Genomic DNA, 18,213 nt, shown 5'->3' with positions numbered 1-18,213 from the left:
GTTTTGAAACACTCTGTCTGTAGAAAATGCAACTGGACATTCGTAGCTCTAAGTGGGTAATAGTGGAAAAAAGAATATGTTCAAATATAAACTACACAGAAGCATTGTATAAAACTTCTTTCTGTTCTGTGCATTCAACTAACAGAGTTGAACCTTACTTTTGATTGAGCCGTTCTGAAACACTCTTTCTGTAGAAACTGCAATTGGACATTCTGAGCGCTAAGAGGCCTATATTGGGAAAAAAAATGTCTACAAATAAAAACTACACAGAAGAATTGTGTGAAACTACTTTCTGTTCTGATTGTTCAACTAAAAGAGTTGAACCTTAGTTTTGATTGAGCCGTTCTGAAACACTCTTTCTGTAGAAAATGCAAGTGGAGATTCGGAGCGCTAAGAAGGTAATAGTGGAAAAAGGAATGTCTCCAAATATAAACTACACAGAATCATTCTGTGAAACTTCTTTCTGATCTGTGCATTCAGCTAACAGAGTTAAACCATACTTTTGATTGAGCAGATCTGAACACTCTTTCTGTAGAAAATGCAACTGGACATTTGGAGCGCTAAGAGAGTAGTAGTGGAAAAAGGAATATATTCAAATATAAACTACACAGAAGCATTCTGTGAAACTTCTTTCTGATCTGAGCATTCAGCTAACAGAGTTAAACCATACTTTTGATTGAGCAGTTTTGAAACACTCTGTCTGTAGAAAATGCAACTGGACATTCGTAGCGCTAAGTGGGTAATAGGGGAAAAAAGAATATGTTCAAATATAAACTACACAGAAGCATTGTATGAAACTTCTTTCTGTTCTGTGCATTCAACTAACAGAGTTGAACCTTACTTTTGACTGAGCCTTTCTGAAACACTCTTTCTGTAGAAACTGCAATTGGACATTCTGAGCGCTAAGAGGCCTATATTGGGAAAAATAATATCTTCAAATAAAAACTACACAGAAGCATTGTTTGAAACTTATTTCTGATATGTTCATTAAGCTAATAGAGTTAAACCATACTTTTGATTGCGCAGTTCTGAACACTCTTTCTGTAGAAAATGCAAGTGGACATTCGGAGCGCTAAGAGGGTAATAGTGGAAAAAGGAATATATTCAAATATAAACTACACAGTAGCATTCTGTGAAAATTCTTTCTGTTCTCTGCATTCAACTAACAGATTTGAACCTTACTTTTGATTGAGCCGTTCTGAAACACTCTTTCTGTAGAAACTGCAATTGGACATGCTAAGCGCTAAGAGGCCTACATTGGGAAAAAGAATATCTTCAAATAAAAACTACACAGATGCATTCTGTGAAACTTATTTCTGATCTGTAAATTCAGTTAACAGAGATAAAACATATTTTTGATTGAGCAGTTATGAAACACTCTTTTTGTAGAAAATGCAAGTGGAGATTCGGAGCGCTAAGAGGGTAATAGTGGAAAAAGGAATGTCTTCAAATATAAACTACACAGAATCATTCGGTGAAACTTCTTTCTGATCTGTGCATTCAGCTAACAGAGTTAAACCATACTTTTGATTGAGCAGATCTGAACACCCTTTCTCTAGAAAATGCAACTGGACATTTGGAGCGCTAAGAGCGTAGTAGTGGAAAAAGGAATATATTCAAATATAAACTACACAGAAGCATTCTGTGAAACTTTTTTCTGATCTGAGCATTCAGCTAACAGAGTTAAACCATACTTTTGATTGAGCAGTTTTGAAACACTCTGACTGTAGAAAATGCAACTGGACATTCGTAGCGCTAAGTGGGTAATAGTGGAAAAAAGAATATGTTCAAATATAAACTACACAGAAGCATTGTATGAAACTTCTTTCTGTTCTGTGCATTCAACTAACAGAGTTGAACCTTACTTTTGATTGAGCCGTTCTGAAACACTCTTTATGTAGAAACTGCAATTGGACATTCTGAGCGCTAAGAGGCCTATATTGGGAAAAAGATTGTCTACAAATAAAAACTACACAGAAGAATTGTGTGAAACTTCTTTCTGTTCTGTTTGTTCAACTAAAAGAGTTGAACCTTAGTTTTGATTGAGCCGTTCTGAAACACTCTTTCTGTAGAAAATGCAAGTGGAGATTCGGAGCGCTAAGAGGGTAATAGTGGAAAAAGGAATGTCTCCAAATATAAACTACACAGAATCATTCTGTGAAACATCTTTCTGATCTGTGCATTCAGCTAACAGAGTTAAACCATACTTTTGATTGAGCAGATCTGAACTCTCTTTCTGTAGAAAATGCAACTGGACATTTGGAGCGCTAAGAGAGTAGTAGTGGAAAAAGGAATATATTCAAATATAAACTACACAGAAGCATTCTGTGAAACTTCTTTCTGATCTGAGCATTCAGCTAACAGAGTTAAACCATACTTTTGATTGAGCAGTTTTGAAACACTCTGTCTGTAGAAAATGCAACTGGACATTCGTAGCGCTAAGTGGGTAATAGTGGAAAAAAGAATATGTTCAAATATAAACTACACAGAAGCATTGTATGAAACTTCTTTCTGTTCTGTGCATTCAACTAACAGAGTTGAACCTTACTTTTGATTGAGCCTTTCTGAAACACTCTTTCTGTAGAAACTGCAATTGGACATTCTGAGTGCTAAGAGGCCTATATTGGGAAAAATAATATCTTCAAATAAAAACTACACAGAAGCATTGTGTGAAACTTATTTCTGATATGTTCATTAAGCTAACAGAGTTAAACCATACTTTTGATTGCGCAGTTCTGAAAACTCTTTCTGTAGAAAATGCAAGTGGACATTCCGAGCGCTAAGAGGGTAATAGTGGAAAAAGGAATATATTCAAATATAAACTACACAGTTGCATTCTGTGAAAATTCTTTCTGTTCTGTGCATTCAACTAACAGAGTTGAACCTTACTTTTGATTGAGCCGTTCTGAAACACTCTTTCTGTAGAAACTGCAATTGGACATGCTAAGCGCTAAGAGGCCTACATTGGGAAAAAGAATATCGTCAAATAAAAACTACACAGATGCATTCTGTGAAACTTATTTCTGATCTGTAAATTCAGTTAACAGAGATAAAACATATTTTTGATTGAGCAGTTATGAAACACTCTTTTTGTAGAAAATGCAAGTGGAGATTCGGAGCGCTAAGAGGGTAATAGTGTAAAAAGGAATGTCTTCATATATAAACTTCATAGAATCATTCGGTGAAACTTCTTTCTGATCTGTGCATTCAGCTAACAGAGTTAAACCATACTTTTGATTGAGCAGGTCTGAACACTCTTTCTGTACAAAATGCAACTGGACATTTGGAGCGCTAAGAGCGTAGCAGTGGAAAAAGGAATATATTCAAATATAAACTACACAGAAGCATTCTGTGAAACTTCTTTCTGATCTGAGCATTCACCTAACAGAGTTAAACCATACTTTTGATTGAGCAGTTTTGAAACACTCTGTCTGTAGAAAATGCAACTGGACATTCGTAGCACTAAGTGGGTAATAGTGGAAAAAAGAATATGTTCAAATATAAACTACACAGAAGCATTGTATGAAACTTCTTTCTGTTCTGTGCATGCAACTAACAGAGTTGAACCTTACTTTTGATTAAGCCGTTCTGAAACACTCTTTCTGTAGAAACTGCAATTGGACATTCTGAGCGCTAAGAGGCCTATATTGGGAAAAATAATATCTACAAATAAAAACTACACAGAAGAATTGTGTGAAACTTCTTTCTGTTCTGTTTGTTCAACTAAAAGAGTTGAACCTTAGTTTTGATTGAGCCGTTCTGAAACACTCTTTCTGTAGAAAATGCAAGTGGATATTCGGAGCGCTAAGAGGGTAATAGTGGAAAAAGGAATGTCTCCAAATATAAACTACACAGAATCATTCTGAGAAACTTCTTTCTGATCTGTGCATTCAGCTAACAGAGTTAAAACATACTTTTGATTGAGCAGATCTGAACACTCTTTCTGTAGAAAATGCAACTGGACATTTGGAGCGCTAAGATAGTAGTAGTGGAAAAAGGAATATATTCAAATATAAACTACACAGAAGCATTCTGTGAAACTTCTTTCTGATCTGAGCATTCAGCTAACAGAGTTAAACCATACTTTTGATTGAGCTGTTTTGAAACACTCTGTCTGTAGAAAATGCAACTGGACATTTGTAGCGCTAAGTTGGTAATAGGGGAAAAAAGAATATTTTCAAATATAAACTACACAGAAGCATTGTATGAAACTTCTTTCTGTTCTGTGCATTCAACTAACAGAGTTGAACCTTACTTTTGACTGAGCCTTTCTGAAACACTCTTTCTGAAGAAACTGCAATTGGACATTCTGAGCGCTAAGAGGCCTATATTGGGAAAAATAATATCTTCAAATAAAAACTACACAGAAGCATTGTGTGAAACTTATTTCTGATATGTTCATTAAGCTAACAGAGTTAAACCATACTTTTGATTGTGCAGTTCTGAACACTCTTTCTGTAGAAAATGCAAGTGGACATTCGGAGCGCTAAGAGGGTAATAGTGGAAAAAGGAATATATTCAAATATAAACTACACAGTAGCATTCTGTGAAAATACTTTCTGTTCTGTGCATTCAACTAACAGAGTTGAACCTTACTTTTGATTGAGCCGTTCTGAAACACTCTTTGTGTAGAAACTGCAATTGGACATGCTAAGCGCTAAGAGGCCTACATTGGGAAAAAGAATATCTTCAAATAAAAACTACACAGATGCATTCTGTGAAACTTATTTCTGATCTGTAAATTCAGTTAACAGAGATAAAACATATTTTTGATTGAGCAGTTATGAAACACTCTTTTTGTAGAAAATGCAAGTGGAGATTCGGAGCGCTAAGAGGGTAATAGTGGAAAAAGGAATGTCTTCAAATATAAACTACACAGAATCATTCGGTGAAACTTCTTTCTGATCTGTGCATTCAGCTAACAGAGTTAAACCATACTTTTGATTGAGCAGATCTGAACACTCTTTCTGTTGAAAATGCAACTGGACATTTGGAGCGCTAAGAGCGTAGTAGTGGAAAAAGGAATATATTCAAATATGAACTACACAGAAGCTTTCTGTGAAACTTCTTTCTGATCTGAGCATTCAGCTAACAGAGTTAAACCATACTTTTGATTGAGCAGTTTTGAAACACTCTGTCTGTAGAAAATGCAACTGGACATTCGTAGCTCTAAGTGGGTAATAGTGGAAAAAAGAATATGTTCAAATATAAACTACACAGAAGCATTGTATAAAACTTCTTTCTGTTCTGTGCATTCAACTAACAGAGTTGAACCTTACTTTTGATTGAGCCGTTCTGAAACACTCTTTCTGTAGAAACTGCAATTGGACATTCTGAGCGCTAAGAGGCCTATATTGGGAAAAAAAATGTCTACAAATAAAAACTACACAGAAGAATTGTGTGAAACTACTTTCTGTTCTGATTGTTCAACTAAAAGAGTTGAACCTTAGTTTTGATTGAGCCGTTCTGAAACACTCTTTCTGTAGAAAATGCAAGTGGAGATTCGGAGCGCTAAGAAGGTAATAGTGGAAAAAGGAATGTCTCCAAATATAAACTACACAGAATCATTCTGTGAAACTTCTTTCTGATCTGTGCATTCAGCTAACAGAGTTAAACCATACTTTTGATTGAGCAGATCTGAACACTCTTTCTGTAGAAAATGCAACTGGACATTTGGAGCGCTAAGAGAGTAGTAGTGGAAAAAGGAATATATTCAAATATAAACTACACAGAAGCATTCTGTGAAACTTCTTTCTGATCTGAGCATTCAGCTAACAGAGTTAAACCATACTTTTGATTGAGCAGTTTTGAAACACTCTGTCTGTAGAAAATGCAACTGGACATTCGTAGCGCTAAGTGGGTAATAGGGGAAAAAAGAATATGTTCAAATATAAACTACACAGAAGCATTGTATGAAACTTCTTTCTGTTCTGTGCATTCAACTAACAGAGTTGAACCTTACTTTTGACTGAGCCTTTCTGAAACACTCTTTCTGTAGAAACTGCAATTGGACATTCTGAGCGCTAAGAGGCCTATATTGGGAAAAATAATATCTTCAAATAAAAACTACACAGAAGCATTGTTTGAAACTTATTTCTGATATGTTCATTAAGCTAATAGAGTTAAACCATACTTTTGATTGCGCAGTTCTGAACACTCTTTCTGTAGAAAATGCAAGTGGACATTCGGAGCGCTAAGAGGGTAATAGTGGAAAAAGGAATATATTCAAATATAAACTACACAGTAGCATTCTGTGAAAATTCTTTCTGTTCTCTGCATTCAACTAACAGATTTGAACCTTACTTTTGATTGAGCCGTTCTGAAACACTCTTTCTGTAGAAACTGCAATTGGACATGCTAAGCGCTAAGAGGCCTACATTGGGAAAAAGAATATCTTCAAATAAAAACTACACAGATGCATTCTGTGAAACTTATTTCTGATCTGTAAATTCAGTTAACAGAGATAAAACATATTTTTGATTGAGCAGTTATGAAACACTCTTTTTGTAGAAAATGCAAGTGGAGATTCGGAGCGCTAAGAGGGTAATAGTGGAAAAAGGAATGTCTTCAAATATAAACTACACAGAATCATTCGGTGAAACTTCTTTCTGATCTGTGCATTCAGCTAACAGAGTTAAACCATACTTTTGATTGAGCAGATCTGAACACCCTTTCTCTAGAAAATGCAACTGGACATTTGGAGCGCTAAGAGCGTAGTAGTGGAAAAAGGAATATATTCAAATATAAACTACACAGAAGCATTCTGTGAAACTTTTTTCTGATCTGAGCATTCAGCTAACAGAGTTAAACCATACTTTTGATTGAGCAGTTTTGAAACACTCTGACTGTAGAAAATGCAACTGGACATTCGTAGCGCTAAGTGGGTAATAGTGGAAAAAAGAATATGTTCAAATATAAACTACACAGAAGCATTGTATGAAACTTCTTTCTGTTCTGTGCATTCAACTAACAGAGTTGAACCTTACTTTTGATTGAGCCGTTCTGAAACACTCTTTATGTAGAAACTGCAATTGGACATTCTGAGCGCTAAGAGGCCTATATTGGGAAAAAGATTGTCTACAAATAAAAACTACACAGAAGAATTGTGTGAAACTTCTTTCTGTTCTGTTTGTTCAACTAAAAGAGTTGAACCTTAGTTTTGATTGAGCCGTTCTGAAACACTCTTTCTGTAGAAAATGCAAGTGGAGATTCGGAGCGCTAAGAGGGTAATAGTGGAAAAAGGAATGTCTCCAAATATAAACTACACAGAATCATTCTGTGAAACATCTTTCTGATCTGTGCATTCAGCTAACAGAGTTAAACCATACTTTTGATTGAGCAGATCTGAACTCTCTTTCTGTAGAAAATGCAACTGGACATTTGGAGCGCTAAGAGAGTAGTAGTGGAAAAAGGAATATATTCAAATATAAACTACACAGAAGCATTCTGTGAAACATCTTTCTGATCTGAGCATTCAGCTAACAGAGTTAAACCATACTTTTGATTGAGCAGTTTTGAAACACTCTGTCTGTAGAAAATGCAACTGGACATTCGTAGCGCTAAGTGGGTAATAGTGGAAAAAAGAATATGTTCAAATATAAACTACACAGAAGCATTGTATGAAACTTCTTTCTGTTCTGTGCATTCAACTAACAGAGTTGAACCTTACTTTTGATTGAGCCTTTCTGAAACACTCTTTCTGTAGAAACTGCAATTGGACATTCTGAGCGCTAAGAGGCCTATATTGGGAAAAATAATATCTTCAAATAAAAACTACACAGAAGCATTGTGTGAAACTTATTTCTGATATGTTCATTAAGCTAACAGAGTTAAACCATACTTTTGATTGTGCAGTTCTGAACACTCTTTCTGTAGAAAATGCAAGTGGACATTCGGAGCGCTAAGAGGGTAATAGTGGAAAAAGGAATATATTCAAATATAAACTACACAGTAGCATTCTGTGAAAATTCTTTCTGTTCTGTGCATTCAACTAACAGAGTTGAACCTTACTTTTGATTGAGCCGTTCTGAAACACTCTTTCTGTAGAAACTGCAATTGGACATGCTAAGCGCTAAGAGGCCTACATTGGGAAAAAGAATATCTTCAAATAAAAACTACACAGATGCATTCTGTGAAACTTATTTCTGATCTGTAAATTCAGTTAACAGAGATAAAACATATTTTTGATTGAGCAGTTATGAAACACACTTTTTGTAGAAAATGCAAGTGGAGATTCGGAGCGCTAAGAGGGTAATAGTGGAAAAAGGAATGTCTTCAAATATAAACTACACAGAATCATTCGGTGAAACTTCTTTCTGATCTGTGCATTCAGCTAACAGAGTTAAACCATACTTTTGATTGAGCAGATCTGAACACTCTTTCTGTTGAAAATGCAACTGGACATTTGGAGCGCTAAGAGCGTAGTAGTGGAAAAAGGAATATATTCAAATATAAACTACACAGAAGCATTCTGTGAAACTTCTTTCTGATCTGAGCATACAGCTAACAGAGTTAAACCATACTTTGATTGAGCAGTTTTGAAACACTCTGTCTGTAGAAAATGCAACTGGACATTCGTAGCGCAAAGTGGGTAATAGTGGAAAAAAGAATATGTTCAAATATAAACTACACAGAAGCATTGTATGAAACTTCTTTCTGTTCTGTGCATTCAACTAACAGAGTTGAACCTTACTTTTGATTGAGCCGTTCTGAAACACTCTTTATGTAGAAACTGCAATTGGACATTCTGAGCGCTAAGAGGCCTCTATTGGGAAAAATAATATCTTCAAATAAAAACTACACAGAAGCATTGTGTGAAACTTATTTCTGATATGTTCATTAAGCTAACAGAGTTAAACCATACTTTTGATTGCGCAGTTCTGAACACTTTCTGTAGAAAATGCAAGTGGACATTCGGAGCGCAAAGAGGGTAATAGTGGAAAAAGGAATATATTCAAATATAAACTACACAGTAGCATTCTGTGAAAATTCTTTCTGTTCTGTGCATTCAAGTAACAGAGTTGAACCTTACTTTTGATTGAGCCGTTCTGAAACACTCTTTCTGTAGAAACTGCAATTGGACATTCTGAGCGCTAAGAGGCCTATATTGGGAAAAAGAATGTCTACAAATAAAAACTACACAGAAGAATTGTGTGAAACTTCTTTCTGTTCTGTTTGTTCAACTAAAAGAGTTGAACCTTAGTTTTGATTGAGCCGTTCTGAAACACTCTTTCTGTAGAAAATGCAAGTGGAGATTCGGAGCGCTAAGAGGGTAATAGTGGAAAAAGGAATGTCTCCAAATATAAACTACACAGAATCATTCTGTGAAACATCTTTCTGATCTGTGCATTCAGCTAACAGAGTTAAACCATACTTTTGATTGAGCAGATCTGAACTCTCTTTCTGTAGAAAATGCAACTGGACATTTGGAGCGCTAAGAGAGTAGTAGTGGAAAAAGGAATATATTCAAATATAAACTACACAGAAGCATTCTGTGAAACTTCTTTCTGATCTGAGCATTCAGCTAACAGAGTTAAACCATACATTTGATTGAGCAGTTTTGAAACACTCTGTCTGTAGAAAATGCAACTGGACATTCGTAGCGCTAAGTGGGTAATAGTGGAAAAAAGAATATGTTCAAATGTAAACTACACAGAAGCATTGTATGAAACTTCTTTCTGTTCTGTGCATTCAACTAACAGAGTTGAACCTTACTTTTGATTGAGCCTTTCTGAAACACTCTTTCTGTAGAAACTGCAATTGGACATTCTGAGCGCTAAGAGGCCTATATTGGGAAAAATAATATCTTCAAATAAAAACTACACAGAAGCATTGTGTGAAACTTATTTCTGATATGTTCATTAAGCTAACAGAGTTAAACCATACTTTTGATTGTGCAGTTCTGAACACTCTTTCTGTAGAAAATGCAAGTGGACATTCGGAGCGCTAAGAGGGTAATAGTGGAAAAAGGAATATATTCAAATATAAACTACACAGTAGCATTCTGTGAAAATTCTTTCTGTTCTGTGCATTCAACCAACAGAGTTGAACCTTACTTTTGATTGAGCCGTTCTGAAACACTCTTTCTGTAGAAACTGCAATTGGACATGTTAAGCGCTAAGAGGCCTACATTGGGAAAAAGAATATCTTCAAATAAAAACTACACAGATGCATTCTGTGAAACTTATTTCTGATCTGTAAATTCAGTTAACACAGATAAAACATATTTTTGATTGAGCAGTTATGAAACACACTTTTTGTAGAAAATGCAAGTGGAGATTCGGAGCGCTAAGAGGGTAATAGTGGAAAAAGGAATGTCTTCAAATATAAACTACACAGAATCATTCTGTGAAACTTCTTTCTGATCTGTGCATTCAGCTAACAGAGTTAAACCATACTTTTGATTGAGCAGATCTGAACACTCTTTCTGTTGAAAATGCAACTGGACATTTGGAGCGCTAAGAGCGTAGTAGTGGAAAAAGGAATATATTCAAATATAAACTACACAGAAGCATTCTGTGAAACTTCTTTCTGATCTGAGCATACAGCTAACAGAGTTAAACCATACTTTGATTGAGCAGTTTTGAAACACTCTGTCTGTAGAAAATGCAACTGGACATTCGTAGCGCAAAGTGGGTAATAGTGGAAAAAAGAATATGTTCAAATATAAACTACACAGAAGCATTGTATGAAACTTCTTTCTGTTCTGTGCATTCAACTAACAGAGTTGAAGCTTACATTTGATTGAGCCGTTCTGAAACACTCTTTATGTAGAAACTGCAATTGGACATTCTGAGCGCTAAGAGGCCTCTATTGGGAAAAATTATATCTTCAAATAAAAACTACACAGAAGCATTGTGTGAAACTTATTTCTGATATGTTCATTAAGCTAACAGAGTTAAACCATACTTTTGATTGCGCAGTTCTGAACACTTTCTGTAGAAAATGCAAGTGGACATTCGGAGCGCTAAGAGGGTAATAGTGGAAAAAGGAATATATTCAAATATAAACTACACAGTAGCATTCTGTGAAAATTCTTTCTGTTCTGTGCATTCAACTAACAGAGTTGAACCTTACTTTTGATTGAGCCGTTCTGAAACACTCTTTCTGTAGAAACTGCAATTGGACATTCTGAGCGCTAAGAGGCCTATATTGGGAAAAAGATTGTCTACAAATAAAAACTACACAGAAGAATTGTGTGAAACTTCTTTCTGTTCTGTTTGTTCAACTAAAAGAGTTGAACCTTAGTTTTGATTGAGCCGTTCTGAAACACTCTTTCTGTAGAAAATGCAAGTGGAGTTTCGGAGCGCTAAGAGGGTAATAGTGGAAAAAGGAATGTCTCCAAATATAAACTACACAGAATCATTCTGTGAAACTTCTTTCTGATCTGTGCATTCAGCTAACAGAGTTAAACCATACTTTTGATTGAGCAGATCTGAACACTCTTTCTGTAGAAAATGCAACTGGACATTTGGAGCGCTAAGAGAGTAGTAGTGGAAAAAGGAATATATTCAAATATAAACTACACAGAAGCATTCTGTGAAACTTCTTTCTGATCTGAGCATTCAGCTAACAGAGTTAAACCATACTTTTGATTGAGCAGTTTTGAAACACTCTGTCTGTAGAAAATGCAACTGGACATTCGTAGCGCTAAGTGGGTAATAGTGGAAAAAAGAATATGTTCAAATATAAACTACACAGAAGCATTGTATGAAACTTCTTTCTGTTCTGTGCATTCAACTAACAGAGTTGAACCTTACTTTTGATTGAGCCGTTCTGAAACACTCTTTCTGTAGAAACTGCAATTGGACATTCTGAGCGCTAAGAGGCCTATATTGGGAAAAAGAATGTCTACAAATAAAAACTACACAGAAGAATTGTGTGAAACTTCTTTCTGTTCTGTTTGTTCAACTAAAAGAGTTGAACCTTAGTTTTGATTGAGCCGTTCTGAAACACTCTTTCTGTAGAAAATGCAAGTGGAGATTCGGAGCGCTAAGAGGGTAATAGTGGAAAAAGGAATGTCTCCAAATATAAACTACACAGAATCATTCTGTGAAACATCTTTCTGATCTGTGCATTCAGCTAACAGAGTTAAACCATACTTTTGATTGAGCAGATCTGAACTCTCTTTCTGTAGAAAATGCAACTGGACATTTGGAGCGCTAAGAGAGTAGTAGTGGAAAAAGGAATATATTCAAATATAAACTACACAGAAGCATTCTGTGAAACTTCTTTCTGATCTGAGCATTCAGCTAACAGAGTTAAACCATACTTTTGATTGAGCAGTTTTGAAACACTCTGTCTGTAGAAAATGCAACTGGACATTCGTAGCGCTAAGTGGGTAATAGTGGAAAAAAGAATATGTTCAAATATAAACTACACAGAAGCATTGTATGAAACTTCTTTCTGTTCTGTGCATTCAACTAACAGAGTTGAACCTTACTTTTGATTGAGCCTTTCTGAAACACTCTTTCTGTAGAAACTGCAATTGGACATTCTGAGCGCTAAGAGGCCTATATTGGGAAAAATAATATCTTCAAATAAAAACTACACAGAAGCATTGTGTGAAACTTATTTCTGATATGTTCATTAAGCTAACAGAGTTAAACCGTACTTTTGATTGTGCAGTTCTGAACACTCTTTCTGTAGAAAATGCAAGTGGACATTCGGAGCGCTAAGAGGGTAATAGTGGAAAAAGGAATATATTCAAATATAAACTACACAGTAGCATTCTGTGAAAATTCTTTCTGTTCTGTGCATTCAACTAACAGAGTTGAACCTTACTTTTGATTGAGCCGTTCTGAAACACTCTTTCTGTAGAAACTGCAATTGGACATGTTAAGCGCTAAGAGGCCTACATTGGGAAAAAGTATATCTTCAAATAAAAACTACACAGATGCATTCTGTGAAACTTATTTCTGATCTGTAAATTCAGTTAACACAGATAAAACATATTTTTGATTGAGCAGTTATGAAACACTCTTTTTGTAGAAAATGCAAGTGGAGATTCGGAGCGCTAAGAGGGTAATAGTGGAAAAAGGAATGTCTTCAAATATAAACTACACAGAATCATTCGGTGAAACTTCTTTCTGATCTGTGCATTCAGCTAACAGAGTTAAACCATACTTTTGATTGAGCAGATCTGAACACTCTTTCTGTTGAAAATGCAACTGGACATTTGGAGCGCTAAGAGCGTAGTAGTGGAAAAAGGAATATATTCAAATATAAACTACACAGAAGCATTCTGTGAAACTTCTTTCTGATCTGAGCATACAGCTAACAGAGTTAAACCATACTTTTGATTGAGCAGTTTTGAAACACTCTGTCTGTAGAAAATGCAACTGGACATTCGTAGCGCTAAGTGGGTAATAGTGGAAAAAAGAATATGTTCAAATATAAACTACACAGAAGCATTGTATGAAACTTCTTTCTGTTCTGTGCATTCAACTAACAGAGTTGAACCTTACTTTTGATTGAGCCGTTCTGAAACACTCTTTATGTAGAAACTGCAATTGGACATTCTGAGCGCTAAGAGGCCTCTATTGGGAAAAATAATATCTTCAAATAAAAACTACACAGAAGCATTGTGTGAAACTTATTTCTGATATGTTCATTAAGCTAACAGAGTTAAACCATACTTTTGATTGCGCAGTTCTGAACACTCTTTCTGTAGAAAATGCAAGTGGACATTCGGAGCGCTAAGAGGGTAATAGTGGAAAAAGGAATATATTCAAATATAAACTACACAGTAGCATTCTGTGAAAATTCTTTCTGTTCTGTGCATTCAACTAACAGAGTTGAACCTTACTTTTGATTGAGCCGTTCTGAAACACTCTTTCTGTAGAAACTGCAATTGGACATTCTGAGCGCTAAGAGGCCTATATTGGGAAACAGAATGTCTACAAATAAAAACTACACAGAAGAATTGTGTGAAACTTCTTTCTGTTCAGTTTGTTCAACTAAAAGAGTTGAACCTTAGTTTTGATTGAGCCGTTCTGAAACACTCTTTCTTTAGAAAATGCAAGTGGAGATTCGGAGCGCTAAGAGGGTAATAGTGGATAAAGGAATGTCTCCAAATATAAACTACACAGAATCATTCTGTGAAACTTCTTTCTGATCTGTGCATTCAGCTAACAGAGTTAAACCATACTTTTGATTGAGCAGATCTGAACACTCTTTCTGTAGAAAACGCAACTGGACATTTGGAGCGCTAAGAGAGTAGTAGTGGAAAAAGAATATATTCAAATATAAACTACACAGAAGCATTCTGTGAAACTTCTTTCTGATCTGAGCATTCAGCTAACCGAGTTAAACCATACTTTTGATTGAGCAGTTTTGAAACACTCTGTCTGTAGAAAATGCAACTGGACATTCGTAGCGCTAAGTGGGTAATAGTGGAAAAAAGAATATGTTCAAATATAAACTACACAGAAGCATTGTATGAAACTTCTTTCTGTTCTGTGCATTCAACTAACAGAGTTGAACCTTACATTTGATTGAGCCTTTCTGAAACACTCTTTCCGTAGAAACTGCAATTGGAATTTCTGAGCGCTAAGAGGCCTATATTGGGAAAAATAATATCTTCAAATAAAAACTACACAGAAGCATTGTGTGAAACTTATTTCTGATATGTTCATTAAGCTAACAGAGTTAAACCATACTTTTGATTGCGCAGTTCTGAACACTCTTTCTGTAGAAAATGCAAATGGACATTCGGAGCGCTAAGAGGGTAATAGTGGAAAAAGGAATATATTCAAATATAAACTACACAGTAGCATTCTGTGAAAATTCTTTCTGTTCTGTGCATTCAACTAACAGAGTTGAACCTTACTTTTGATTGAGCCGTTCTGAAACACTCTTTCTGTAGAAACTGCAATTGGACATGCTAAGCGCTTAGAGGCCTACATTGGGAAAAAGAATATCTTCAGATAAAAACTACACAGATGCATTCTGTGAAACTTATTTCTGATCTGTATATTCAGTTAACAGAGATAAAACATATTTTTGATTGAGCAGTTATGAAACACTCTTTTTGTAGAAAATGCAAGTGGAGATTCGGAGCGCTAAGAGGGTAATAGTGGAAAAAGGAATGTCTTCAAATATAAACTACACAGAATCATTCGGTGAAACTTCTTTCTGATCTGTGCATTCAGCTAACAGAGTTAAACCATACTTTTGATTGAGCAGATCTGAACACTCTTTCTGTAGAAAATGCAACTGGACATTTGGAGCGCTAAGAGCGTAGTAGTGGAAAAAGGAATATATTCAAATATAAACTACACAGAAATATTCTGTGAAACTTCTTTCTGATCTGAGCATTCAGCTAACAGAGTTAAACCATACTTTTGATTGAGCAGTTTTGAAACACTCTGTCTGTAGAAAATGCAACTGGACATTCGTAGCGCTAAGTGGGTAATAGTGGAAAAAAGAATATGTTCAAATATAAACTACACAGAAGCATTGTATGAAACTACTTTCTGTTCTGTGCATTCAACTAACAGAGTTGAACCTTACTTTTGATTGAGCCTTTCTGAAACACTCTTTCTGTAGAAACTGCAATTGGACATTCTGAGCGCTAAGAGGCCTATATTGGGAAAAATAATATCTTCAAATAAAAACTACACAGAAGCATTGTGTGAAACTTAATTCTGATATGTTCATTAAACTAACAGAGTTAAACCATACTTTTGATTGTGCAGTTCTGAACACTATTTCTGTAGAAAATGCAAGTGGACATTCGGAGCGCTAAGAGGGTAATAGTGGAAAAAGGAATATATTCAAATATAAACTACACAGTAGCATTCTGTGAAAATTCTTTCTGTTCTGTGCATTCAACTAACAGAGTTGAACCTTACTTTTGATTGAGCCGTTCTGAAACACTCTTTCTGTAGAAACTGCAATTGGACATGTTAAGCGCTAAGAGGCCTACATTGGGAAAAACAGTATCTTCAAATAAAAACTACACAGATGCATTCTGTGAAACTTATTTCTAAACTGTAAATTCAGTTAACAGAGATAAAACATATTTTTGATTGAGCAGTTATGAAACACTCTTTTTGTAGTAAATGCAAGTGGAGATTCGGAGTGCTAAGAGGGTAATAGTGGAAAAAGGAATGTCTTCAAATATAAACTACACAGAATCATTCGGTGAAACTTCTTTCTGATCTGTGCATTCAGCTAACAGAGTTAAACCATACTTTTGATTGAGCAGATCTGAACACTCTTTCTGTTGAAAATGCAACTGGACATTTGGAGCGCTAAGAGCGTAGTAGTGGAAAAAGGAATATATTCAAATATAAACTACACAGAAGCATTCTGTGAAACTTCTTTCTGATCTGAGCATACAGCTAACAGAGTTAAACCATACTTTTGATTGAGCAGTTTTGAAACACTCTGTCTGTAGAAAATGCAACTGGACATTCGTAGCGCTAAGCTGGTAATAGTGTAAAAAAGAATATGTTCAAATATAAACTACACAGAAGCATTGTATGAAACTTCTTTCTGTTCTGTGCATTCAACTAACAGAGTTGAACCTTACTTTTGATTGAGCCGTTCTGAAACACTCTTTCTGTAGAAACTGCAATTGGACATTCTGAGCGCTAAGAGGCCTATATTGGGAAAAATAATATCTTCAAATAAAAACTACACAGAAGCATTGTGTGAAACTTAATTCTGATATGTTCATTAAGCTAACAGTGTTAAACCATACTTTTGATTGCGCAGTTCTGAAAACTCTTTCTGTAGAAAATGCAAGTGGACATTCGGAGAGCTAATAGGGTAATAGTGGAAAAAGGAATATATTCAAATATAAACTACACAGTAGCATTCTGTGAAAATTCTTTCTGTTCTGTGCATTCAACTAACAGAGTTGAACCTTACTTTTGATTGAGCCGTTCTGAAACACTCTTTCTGTAGAAACTGCAATTGGACATTCTGAGCGCTAAGAGGCCTATATTGGGAAAAAGAATGTCTACAAATAAAAACTACACAGAAGAATTGTGTGAAACTTCTTTCTGTTCTGTTTGTTCAACTAAAAGAGTTGAACCTTAGTTTTGATTGAGCCGTTCTGAAACACTCTTTCTGTAGAAAATGCAAGTGGAGTTTCGGAGCGCTAAGAGTTTAATAGTGGAAAAAGGAATGTCTCCAAATATAAACTACACAGAATCATTCTGTGAAACTTCTTTCTGATCTGTGCATTCAGCTAACAGAGTTAAAACATACTTTTGATTGAGCAGATCTGAACAATCTTTCTGTAGAAAATGCAACTGGACATTTGGAGCGCTAAGAGAGTAGTAGTGGAAAAAGGAATATATTCAAATATAAACTACACAGAAGCATTCTGTGAAACTTCTTTCTGATCTTAGCATTCAGCTAACAGAGTTAAAGCATACTTTTGATTGAGCAGTTTTGAAACACTCTGTCTGTAGAAAATGCAACTGGACATTCGTAGCGCTGAGTGGGTAATAGTGGAAAAAAGAATATGTTCAAATATAAACTACACAGAAGCATTGTATGAAACTTCTTTCTGTTCTGTGCATTCAACTAACAGAGTTGAACCTTACTTTTGATTGAGCCTTTCTGAAACACTCTTTCCGTAGAAACTGCAATTGGACTTTCTGAGCGCTAAGAGGCCTATATTGGGAAAAATAATATCTTCAAATAAAAACTACACAGAAACATTGTGTGAAACTTATTTCTGATATGTTCATTAAGCTAACAGAGTTAAACCATACTTTTGATTGCGCAGTTCTGAACACTCTTTCTGTAGAAAATGCAAGTGGACATTCGGAGCGCTAAGAGGGTAATAGTGGAAAAAGGAATATATTCAAATATAAACTACACAGTAGCATTCTGTGAAAATTCTTTCTGTTCTGTGCATTCAACTAACAGAGTTGAACCTTACTTTTGATTGAGCCGTTCTGAAACACTCTTTCTGTAGAAACTGCTATTGGACATGCTAAGCGCTAAGAGGCCTACATTGGGAAAAAGAATATCTTCAAATAAAAACTACACAGATGCATTCTGTGAAACTTATTTCTGATCTGTAAATTCAGTTAACACAGATAAAACATATTTTTGATTGAGCAGTTATGAAACACACTTTTTGTAGAAAATGCAAGTGGAGATTCTGAGCGCTAAGAGGGTAATAGTGGAAAAAGGAATGTCTTCAAATATAAACTACACAGAATCATTCGGTGAAACTTCTTTCTGATC

This window comes from Symphalangus syndactylus, chromosome 14 (assembly GCF_028878055.3).
Source record: "Symphalangus syndactylus isolate Jambi chromosome 14, NHGRI_mSymSyn1-v2.1_pri, whole genome shotgun sequence".
NCBI lineage: Eukaryota > Metazoa > Chordata > Mammalia > Primates > Hylobatidae > Symphalangus > Symphalangus syndactylus.
Note: the sequence above shows the minus strand (reverse complement) of the source record.